We start from the raw sequence: 11,355 nt of genomic DNA on the forward strand, positions 1-11,355 counted from the left end.
CATGTTCTTTTTTTAGCATTTCATAAATTGGAACATTTGATTAAATATATGTCAAAGCTACTAATGTAGTCATAAATAACCATATAGGCATGTTACTTTTGTACCAAAACATTTTATTTTTGTTCCAAAACATTTCACTTTTGTGATTGCTAATAATAGGGATACTCGTCCTGTTAGATAAATAAATTTTAAAATTAATTTCGTAATTCCATAGATATAAAATGAGCAGATTCTCTAGAAAGTTCCCTCCCTCCATTTATACTCTATGTCCGCTACAGTAGTGGTGCAACGAGGAAATGGTTTTGGGGAATAACTCCTACCCCCCCATAACTCAGAGAAATTTTAGAATTTAATCCATTTTACTCAATTGGATAAATATTACCTATGGAAAGGTGTAAGCATTAACAAAATATACGTAAAACTAGTCATTTTGAACCATTATTATAAAACAATTTTCTGGGGGAGGGCACCCTCACCTCCTGTATTCCCCCTTGTATTAGTCGCTCCTAAAACCTCCCCTAGCCGTAATTCCTAGCTGCACACCTGGTCCGCTAACATTTCTGATTAGTAATGAACAATTCCAAACTACTCTCAACTCCTTTTTCTTAAAAAAGGCCTTTTGAAGTACCAAGCCCATCATTTTGACATGTAGCCACTACTCATTACCACAATACCTAGGTTTTTAAAACCCATCTCTTTTTACTGATTTCTAATACTTTTTTGACGATGTGTATTACACTTTTACCAATCAGTCTTTTGAGCAAATAAAAATGCTACTTAAAACACCAATATATGTACCATTAGAGGACCAAGACCCATAAAAAGATGGATGGTCACTTTAGAATTACTAAGTTGTCATTCCTAATTATTTTTCCGTATTCACATCATTTTTCTTTATTTTCGAGTAGCTTTCAGATGATTATTGCCGCATTTAGAAGCATTTAATGTTTCTTATTGTATTATTTTGAAGCAGGCCCGTGCTGGGCCGCCGGGACGTATCCCAGTGTGCCCTCCAGCCTGGAAATCTTAGGTGTCCCCCAGAAGTCCTCCCCCAGCATAGTGCTGGTGCACTCTGGCCATGCTTATCCACCACCCTAAAAAGGGGGTCCAGCACGGGCCTGTTTTGAAGGTAGAGAACATATTTTATTATGTCGAACACTTTCGCAGACTCAGCACTTTTCTATCTTCTCATAATGATATGAAGGAGTAAATTATCTACTCTCTCGACAGTATCAATGCCTCATATATTGGTGCTATCTGTTTGATGAATCAGTTATACAATAACAGCATGTCTAAACAAAGAGGATGTTGGCCATTTATACATAATTTTTTTTATTTTCTTTGTGGTTTTGGTACTTCGTTTTAACCTTCAGCATGATTAGTTCCCATGATAGATAAGAAATACTTGCATTGAGACACTTAAAAGACATGCCATGGAGTAAATCTCAAAGAAAATGGGGGAGTTATCTCCTGCCTCTCTTCTGGGGGAGTGTTGAATGAAATCTCATAGCTTCTTCTTTACCTACAATAGTTTCAGCCCAGCTTGGAATATAAGACCCTGGAATGGACGTTGCCAATTTCACAAGAGCATTGAGAAATTAGTACAGAAAATTTCTGCAGTAAAAGTGGTTGCTAAACTGTCTACCATTTTCCAGCTGACAACTGACAATAAACAATTGTTTATTTTACTCCCTATCCTATATAGTAATTGTGTAAGACCCCCAATGCTCTAAGGGGTGTCGCCGATCAATTGGCAGGGATTTTTGGAAGGAAACTCATAGACTACGGAGAGATGATTTTATTCGACCCATTTACATTATTCGCCGTCACCACATGTCCGACTACCCGACGACCGCCTCCCAACAGCCCCCTCCGCTGACCTCCTCTCCTCCTCCTTCTCCATCCTCAGCCATCGTCTTATTCTTTCACCAAGCTCTGCAGTTTCCCATGGGAGGATGGAACCGCCACAGGATACGAGGGAGTAAAGTGACCCGACTCTTTGCAGAGACAGAAACTCGGGAAGGAATATGAACGAGAGTGTAGGTGATGGGTTGGGGCGTGAAAAGGATGGGAACGGAAGTTGAGTCTGCTGTTTCTGTCTCTTACAATTGTTTATTTTAAGTGTGTTCGCCCGTGTCAATGACAGTAGCAAACGGCTTTCCATTGTTGTGGAAGAAGATCTAAACAAACTCTATTAACATCAGGCCCCCCTGTTACTCCCTAAAGTCGACAGATCTCGGAAAGAAATCAGTGTTTGCCTTGTGACCTGCCAATCTTTATATAGTCATATTGATGAATTTCGCATTCATTTTTGCAATGCTTATTACGATATTATATGTCTCACTGAAACATGGCTAAACCCGAAAATCCCTGAGGAATTTGTGTCTCTCCCAAATTACCATCCGTTGAGGCACGATCGCCTTGGTAAAATAGGGGGAGGCATCGGTATATTTATTTGTCACGACTTTGACAGTTTTATTTCAACTGATTATACGCATAAACAAGACAATACTATCTCATCATATAAAAAAGTTAATTTAAAGAATTTTGTTTGACGGGTCTAAAACCAGGGGGAAACTTTTTTGAGGAACAGGGTACTAAGTGGAGAGTTTTAAACTAATTTTAGCACATTTCATAGCTGGAAAAACTTTATTTTTCAAAGAAATCTTTTATAAATTCATGATTTTTCAATATTTAGTTTTCTTTTGTTGTGAAAAGTAAGTGTGCTTCTATATTTTGGAGGAATTCCAGACCCTCCCTTCCCTCACTACACCACTGTCCTCCACCTCCCGTGTGCATCTGCCACTGTCACCAAGTCTCAACATCTTCACACGTTTTAAGTATCATTTAGATGGCCTATCTTACCCAAAGATAGACACATACCACCTCAGAATACTATTGATTTTCGTCCACTACTGTTTATTAGACAAGTAAACTTGCTTATCATAGCTCACTTCCATGTCCAGAGGTTGACCCACCGTCCACAATCCAGTGGATGCACTTGGTGGATTATAGCTCAGCCGTAAGATATGAACCATAATGCCTAAAAAAGTACCCATACTCCAACAGACAATAAGATACCTATATTGGATGGCTACTTTCAGAATGTTATTGTGTGTTCTATGTGGGGACGCTGAATACTTTCTTCTTTGGTTCATTATCATCTGCTTTTCTGCCTCCTCCTTTCCTTTCTCTTTCATTGTGGCTATGATAGAGAAGGCTTGGACTGTTCAGTGTTTGTCTCTCAATAGTTCGCGGAACCTCGAAGACCTGCCAGCATCTGGTATCTTATTTACTACGTTTGAAGCTGAGGGTTGTTTTTTTTATGCCAACATTTGCTTTGGTGGTTTTATTTTTTTTGGCCTTGGGTCTCTTCCGTATCTGAACCCCTCCTTAGTTGACCATACCTTCTAGCTATCGTGAGTTGTCCTATGAGCCTGTGCTTGATGCTCTGGTAGAAAAGAGAGCAGAATGTTCTGATACCACTTTGGAAGTTTCAATTAAATATGTACTCTCTTGACTCCAGGTCCAATGATTTACAACATCTCATTTTTCTGTGAATTTTTAAGAAAATAATTGGGAAGAGATCGGCTGTGAAGATGCACCTCTAACCTTTGCATGAGTTTTAGCTGGAAAAAAATATTGCCTATTCCTTCAAAGAGGATCCCTTGGTATGGGAGTTACTTTTTGATGATGAAATGATAGCAATCACAGTGACTGAAAATGGTAAGTACATATTAATAATTATCACATTCAAACAATTTTTTAAAGAATATAATTTTCTGAAATTTTTTTCGGTGAGCGATTACGACGCTAAAAATATTTTACTTAACATCTGCACAAAAGCTCCAGTGCCTCTGAATTAAAGCACTCTGGGCGATTTCAATACCTACGATTAAAGCACTGTATAGGAATAGAATAGCAAGGATGCATACGCTGCGTCACACACGCATGAGAGGTTAACAGACTGAGAAGTAAACTTTATAAATTTTCTTAAAATATTGCAGTGTTCTTTTAATTTTGCGGCACTGGCTGAAATCAATATTTTATGTGGCATATGAGATGAAGAACTAAGATTTGTAGACTTCACAATCTTAAGATGCAATAGGTCTCACCTTTCAAGTTGAGAAGTGGTGGTGTCCTAATTGGGGCCAGAAACTGAATCTTCTATTCAAAACTCAGTATCACAGCTTTCATCATTGAGTGCACTTTTGTCTCCAGCACAATATGTTCTTTGCTCTTAATCTAGGGTTGCACCTATACTCCACCAATCCAACCAGCCAGATTTTATAAAAAATTTAGGTGATGATGCAAAGCAATAGACTGCCCTACAAACACAAAAAGGGGTATTATTTTACAAGAGGTACAATCCGGATTTCGCCTTCAAACCTTCACTTTCCTATAGTATTTTTTCCTCCTGATTAACGTGGTGACATTCATTCCTGGCGGAAATTAATAGTTTTCGAGATATTTTAACTTTTATGGATAGCGATTTTCGGGTTCTGCGCATGCGCCGCCATTTACGATCTTCACTTACTCACCCTTTACTTTACGCACTTCACCTTCTGCGCATGCGCAAACATTACCATGCCGCCAAATTTAAAGTTTACCCACTGAGGAAGACCTGCCTGGGACATCTGGGCAACCATAAGCACTGGAAGGTAAGCACATTTTACCCACTTCTACCTCCCATCCTACAAACTGGACCAGCTCGAAGGATATTTTTTTCTAGTTGACCAACTCGTACATGTGCCTGGAAAGTGGTTTACCCACTTTACCAACTGGACCAGCTCGAAGGATATTTTTTTCTAGTTGACCAACTCGTACATGTGCCGGAAAGTGATTTACCCACTTTACCAACTGGACCAGCTCGAAGGATATTTTTTTCTAGTTGACCAGCCCGTACATGTGCCCAGAAAGTGATTTACCCACTTTACCAACTGGACCAGCTCGAAGGATATTTTTTTCTAGTTGACCAGCCCCTACATATGCCCAGAAAGTGATTTATCCACTTCTACCTCCCACTTTGTTATGTATTGGACCATCACTAGGGATATTTTTCTCTTGTTTACAATTTCAAACATGTTCCGTGAAACTCATTTACCGCCATTCCAATATGGCCGCGCATGCGCAGAACCCGAAAATCGCTATCCATAAAAGTTAAAATATCTCGAAAACTATTAATTTCCGCCAGGAATGAATGTCACCACGTTAATCAGGAGGCAAAAATACTACAGGAAAATGAAGGTTTGAAGGTGAAATCCGGATTGTACCTCTTGTAAAAATTTACCCAAAAAGGATCAAATCTGTATTTTAGGGAGATTTCATAATACAACAAATCTAGATTTCCAAATCCTTTTTAAATACGGATTAAATCTGTTTCCGAAGTTTCTGCGCCACTAGCGGCGCTAGCGGCGGTGACGTAATTTTTCAAAATGGCCGAAACATTAGTGATGAAGTGTGAAAGTGTGTTTTGTTATTGTTACTAAACGACTAGATTTGACCGACACGAGCTGCATATGGTTTATATATTTGCTCCATTATCTGTTATATTTTTCCTTTACATCCATCGATTGCATAAGTATCGTATTTGCACCTCACAGTAACCTGGATCTTCCGTATGTAGTGAACTTTATCATTCAATATACATGCATAGTTTTTTTTAACACGTTCCCTGCCACGCGCCGCCATAGGGCGTCTCACATAACTTCAAATTCGAGTTAGTGAGACGCCATATGGCGTCTCGCATTGCTGCTGGACGCAACTAGTGAGACGCCAATGGGCGTCAAAGTAGCGTTTTCGTTGAATCATCAAGCGATGTATAGAACTTGAAATTTAAGCTAAATTTCCTTATGCACTGACGAGACAATGTTATATTATGTGAAGGGAGGGTATTGGTAACACATTTTAGCTCGAATTTCATTTTTTTTTCGTCTTCGGTTTCTCATGTTTTTTTCGAGAGTGCCATTTTTCAATGGCTATATCATTCTATGTTTCAAGTGGAAGCTTGAGGTAATATGTCTCCACACAATGTTTCAAATTACATTTGCAGAGTTTTTTTCTTTCTTTTCCTTCCCTCAGTTGTCGCTTATACCTAACCGAGTGAGGAGCGTATCATTATACCAAATTTATTCTCTGTGTCTGTGCCTTCGATACGGAAGTGATAACCAGTCTAGTGAATATATAATGTGTACTCCGTCACGCATTATTGGGGGAAAGAAACGTTTTAACGAAGAAGAAATCGAGCATATGTTTCATTCTGACAATTCGGCTTCCACCAACCCAGACGGCACAGAACCCTCCGTATCTAATTCGTATGTACATAGTACCCATTGACTAAGGGGATACTATGCCGCTTCGTCGCTTTTCGTCAATGGATAATTTCCGTTCGCGGCCTGTCGACGAAGCGCGTACGCAGCATGTGAATGTCCGCTACTAAGCACGTACGATTGGATACGAAGCGCGCAGGAACACGGCACTCAGGCTAATCTCAATCGATTAGGTCGACATTAGATATATCGTAACTCGCACGATCGAAAAATGTATCGAACGCAACACAATCGATAGCTACCGACCGTAGCGAGAACCTTGATACGAATCATTATGAATTGTAAGTTCTCAATAGGTAAATAACACCATATCATGAATTCTAATTACCATGAAAGACTCACGACCGACAAAGTTTTGTCGGTTGCGAGTTTTTCATGGTAATTAGAATTCATGATATAGTATTATTTACCCATTGAGAACTTACAAAACTTACTCGGCCACTTAAATAACTCTGCGAAAAATGAGATTCTCATGGCTAATTCACGCACCCCCAGCATCCAGCATTGTTAAGTGGCTCGTACTTACTTGGAAACCTTGAGATGTTAATGAAAGTAAATTCTTATTAATTTTGACACTAAATAAGACATCACATAGCCCACGAGCATTAAAAAGCTTACCCTAAAGCCTGACGAAATAAAATTTTTAAATAAAAATTGCCGATGAAACAGGATTGCTGACACATCTGCTATTAGTATGATCGAATTCATCAAAATGCAAGCAAAAATTAACGTATAGTTCAGTCTCAGCTACTAAAACTTACCCATATCAGGCGCTAAAGTATTTGAAAAATTATTTGGGATGAGTAAAAGTCCCTAGGTCACTGCAGTAAATGTATCACTCTATTAAAAATATGAAAGTCCTGCCAAATCACCAGCATAAACACTTGTAAAATAAAACATGTTATCTCTTAGATCACACCTCCGATTTTATACTTACTTTGCATGAAGTCACCACCGCAAGAAATTTTAAAGAGGCAGGAAAGAAAAAACCCACAGAAATACAATACATATATTATGTATTTTCTATTGTCAACCACAATAATATTTCCAATTTTCTCTTCTATCCCACATCTAATTTAGCGAAACAATTACTCTTATTCTCTTTCGAATAGAAAATTATTTAAAAGAGGACTGGTCGATACATACAAACTATCGTCAATACTTTCTCCGATGAACGTCCACTATCACTGCACCAACTTGCACAAATCAAATCCACATCCACAAATATGTCACTTCTGCCACAACGTCTGTCTTCTTGGCGACAGGTAACAGTGAAGCAATGGTACCTTCCTCCAATCTGGGCACCTCCAATTCAGCAAGAATTTTCTCCTCGTCTTCTCGTCCAAGGCCACAGATTATTTTCTGATATCACAAGGTGCGATGTGAAGCTCAGACACCTAAAATTAATAAATAATAAAATACCATGTAACTTATTAGGTCAAATCATTTCCAATTTTTGGTATTTCTGCATGAGAAATCAAATTACTAGGCTCGTAAATATAGTAAATATTTTTATGCCTGATATTTTAATTGTTTTAAACTATAGCATAAGATAATTTGAAATGATGAAAGCCGACGTGTAATACACCATAGGGCAAGCTAAGAAGCAATATTCGAACCTATAAACTTGGCAGCTTATTCCTAGTTTCTCCTTTAACCACACGTTTACCGAATGAATTAATACAAAAAAGACAACTAAAATGCAAGAATTTTCAAAAGAATTGCTGCTACAATATTTTGAATCACCATTTTTAGTAGGTACTGAATAGTACTATAGTACTTCAGTACTGAATAGTTCGGGATGTTGATGCATCAACATCCCGAAGCCACTTCTAACTTACAATTACATCCAAATAATTACAGCGAGAAAGAGTACATACCTCACAGCTTTTCGTAGGGGTGAAATGTTTTCTTCTTATCGCCCAAATGCACTTCTTCTTCAACTCAGGATCTTTTGGAAAGCTAAAACCTTGAACCATGTCCCGGAGTTTCCATTACGTCATCCCGACAATAAACACACGAAAGGCATTTTTAACAAAAATATCTCACAAACACGTTCCTGAAGCCCAGTGAATGAAATTAAAGAATAAGGGAAACTTCACTATTACCGGACACTCTATTTTTCACAAACTTAACCACAAAAATCCCTGAAATGTGGTAAGACGTTACGTAAACGACGCGATCTCCAACGCCTTGTGCTAGCTTGTGAAGACATGTGATCTTTCTAGGAGGATATGGCACGATGGCACCAGATGGCACCACCCGCGTAAGAAAATAGTCCCAGACCGAATACAGTTTTATCGATGAGATACAATTTTATCGATGCATATGAATTTGCCAGTCCTCTTGCATCTTTATTCGTCATTAAAGGAAATAAAGAAACAAAACCTTCTAAGTAGCTTCATAAGTGCGATTTTTGTATCTTGATTGTCCACCCTCGTATTTAGGTACGAAAACTTCCTGTGCCGTCTGGGAACGATCTTGAAGGATTTTCTGAAGGAGACACCGCTAATTCAGGGTGTCTGAGGAGTCGTATGAATCCTCAGAGTCAGGTAATCTTTCTTCTTCTAATACAGGTATGATTCCTTATTCCATTTTTTTATTCACATTCTAATAACTCCTGCTCAGTGGCACCGACTCCATGGGGCATGAGGGGGCCCGAGCCCCCCCAAGAATTCGTTACAGATGTGAGGAAAAAATGTATCATCCCTACAAACACAGAAAGGATTAAATCTGTATTAAACACGTATTTTGAAATCCACGAAATCTCAATTATATCTAGATTTAATCTGTTGCAAAGGTGTTGCTATGTCCTCTTTTTCTCATATTATATCTAGATTTAATACATGAAATATCTTGCCCCACAATACAGATTTTTCAGGGATTAAATCCAGATTTCAGTATCTAGATTTTCCAGGGATACATTATAGTACTGCTTTTCATTTGAACTTTTATCAAGGAACCTTTGCGTTACAATTAATGATATATATTGAGGAAGCTTCCCTGGAGGGAAAACCCTCTGACCACCACAATAAGATCTCTACCTATTCACCCCTTAGCTCCAACAATAATTATATCATCAAACACCCAATAAGCAAAATCTTTAAAAATTAACTAACCACTATGCAATAATAAACTGACTTGAAGGAAAAAGAATGTTTATTTGGATTGAGAAAACATGACTCATAATAATTGATATTTTATTAAAAAGGTACAAATATCTATTTATATCACATACAAATTCCAAGCATTTCAAATTAAAGTGAAATTAATAATTTATTATTTCAACTAGCTTTTAATGTGCCCTTATCAATGTCATAGATTTTTAGGTGGAAAAATACATTAAGTAACCACTTCGCAATAATACACTGACTTGAGGAAAAAGGTTAATAAATTATAAAAGTACTAGTTCAGGGAGAAAGCAGATCAATAAAAACAAAGGCATTGAAATCAACAAACATGACGACACTCACGGCAGAGTTAAATGCTTATAATACAAGGTTAAGATAGAAAGCAGATTCATAAAAACAAAGCCATTTAAGTCAATATAAGTGAGCCCATTGAAGTCACAGTTTAACCATAGGCCCAATAACGGTCACTCTAGTGAATTTTTAGGGAGAGAAATGATAAAATTTTTATATTGCAAGGTTCAGTTAGAAAACAAGTTAATAATAACAAAGCCATTGAAGTTAACATACCTGAGGACACTAAAAGCACAGTTCAACCATGGGCTTAGTAAGAAAAAAGTTAATGGAGAAACCAGGTTCAAAAGAAGGATTCTGAGGGGAATTATGGAAACGGAGTTCAGACTTCAGGGTTCAATAAGCCCACCGAATAACATTGAGAAACGAAAAATTTCTCCTCGTCGTCGTTTTTGTTGCCAAGACCATCCCTCGTTACTATTTTCAGAGGCACTTTACAAATTGAAACATTACGATACAGTCATAAAATGAAGCTCATAATGAACCAATGTAATAGATAAATGTGCACCAACTAATGGAATATGGTTTTAAAAAAAAACTGTGCATATATATTGAATGATAAAGTTCACTACATACGGAAGATCCAGGTTACTGTGAGGTGCAAATACGATACTTATGCAATCGATGGATATTAAGGAAAAATATAACAGATAATGGAGCAAATAAACCATATGCAGCTCGTGTCGGTCAAAACCAGTCGTTTAGTAACAATAACAAAACACACTTTCACAGTTCATCACTAATGTTTCGGCCATTTTGCAAAATCACGTCACCGACGCTAGCGCCGCTAGTGGCGCAGAAACTTCGGAAACAGATTTAATCCGTATTTAAAAAGGATTTGGAAATCTAGATTTGATGTATTATGAAATATCCCTAAAATACAGATTTGATCCTTTTTGTGTTTGTAAGGATGCTTGTCAATTTTCCCCGGAGTGTCCAGATATCGTGATTCGAGTGATCAGGGTTCTAATGTCGATCATATGACTCTTCTAAAATGCTTAAAAAACATAAAATTAACTACTTATTAAATTTACAGAGACAGGGTCCCCGGTTTGGGCCCCCCCATTATTTTTTGTAAGTCGGCACCCCTACTCCTGCTGTAATGTATAGATACTTCTAGTGATTTGATTCATCCCACGCTTATGGAAAGAAATGTTGGGAGATAAGTCTCATTTTGTGGGTACCATTAGGAAAAATAGGAAAGGGCTGTTAAGAGAAATAACGACTGCTAAATAAAAGAAAGGCATTTCAGTGCTATGAAAAACTTGTGGAGCAACGGTAAAGAAATGGAAAGATCAGCGCGACGTATTCATGATCTCCACCACCATCAGACAGGAGATAATCCCAACGGGGAAAGAAATCGAAGAGGGGAAGTGGTTACTAAGCCAAAGATGGTGATTGAGTACAATAAAATAAAGGGAGGAATTGACATTGCTGACACCCTTTCGTTGTATCACTGCACCCATCGAAAAATAGTAAGGTGGTACCACAAGGTGGCCGATGATGCTCTTTTTGGGACTTGCATTGTTAATGCATTTATACTG

Source organism: Ischnura elegans, chromosome 7 (genome assembly GCF_921293095.1).
Source record: "Ischnura elegans chromosome 7, ioIscEleg1.1, whole genome shotgun sequence".
NCBI lineage: Eukaryota > Metazoa > Arthropoda > Insecta > Odonata > Coenagrionidae > Ischnura > Ischnura elegans.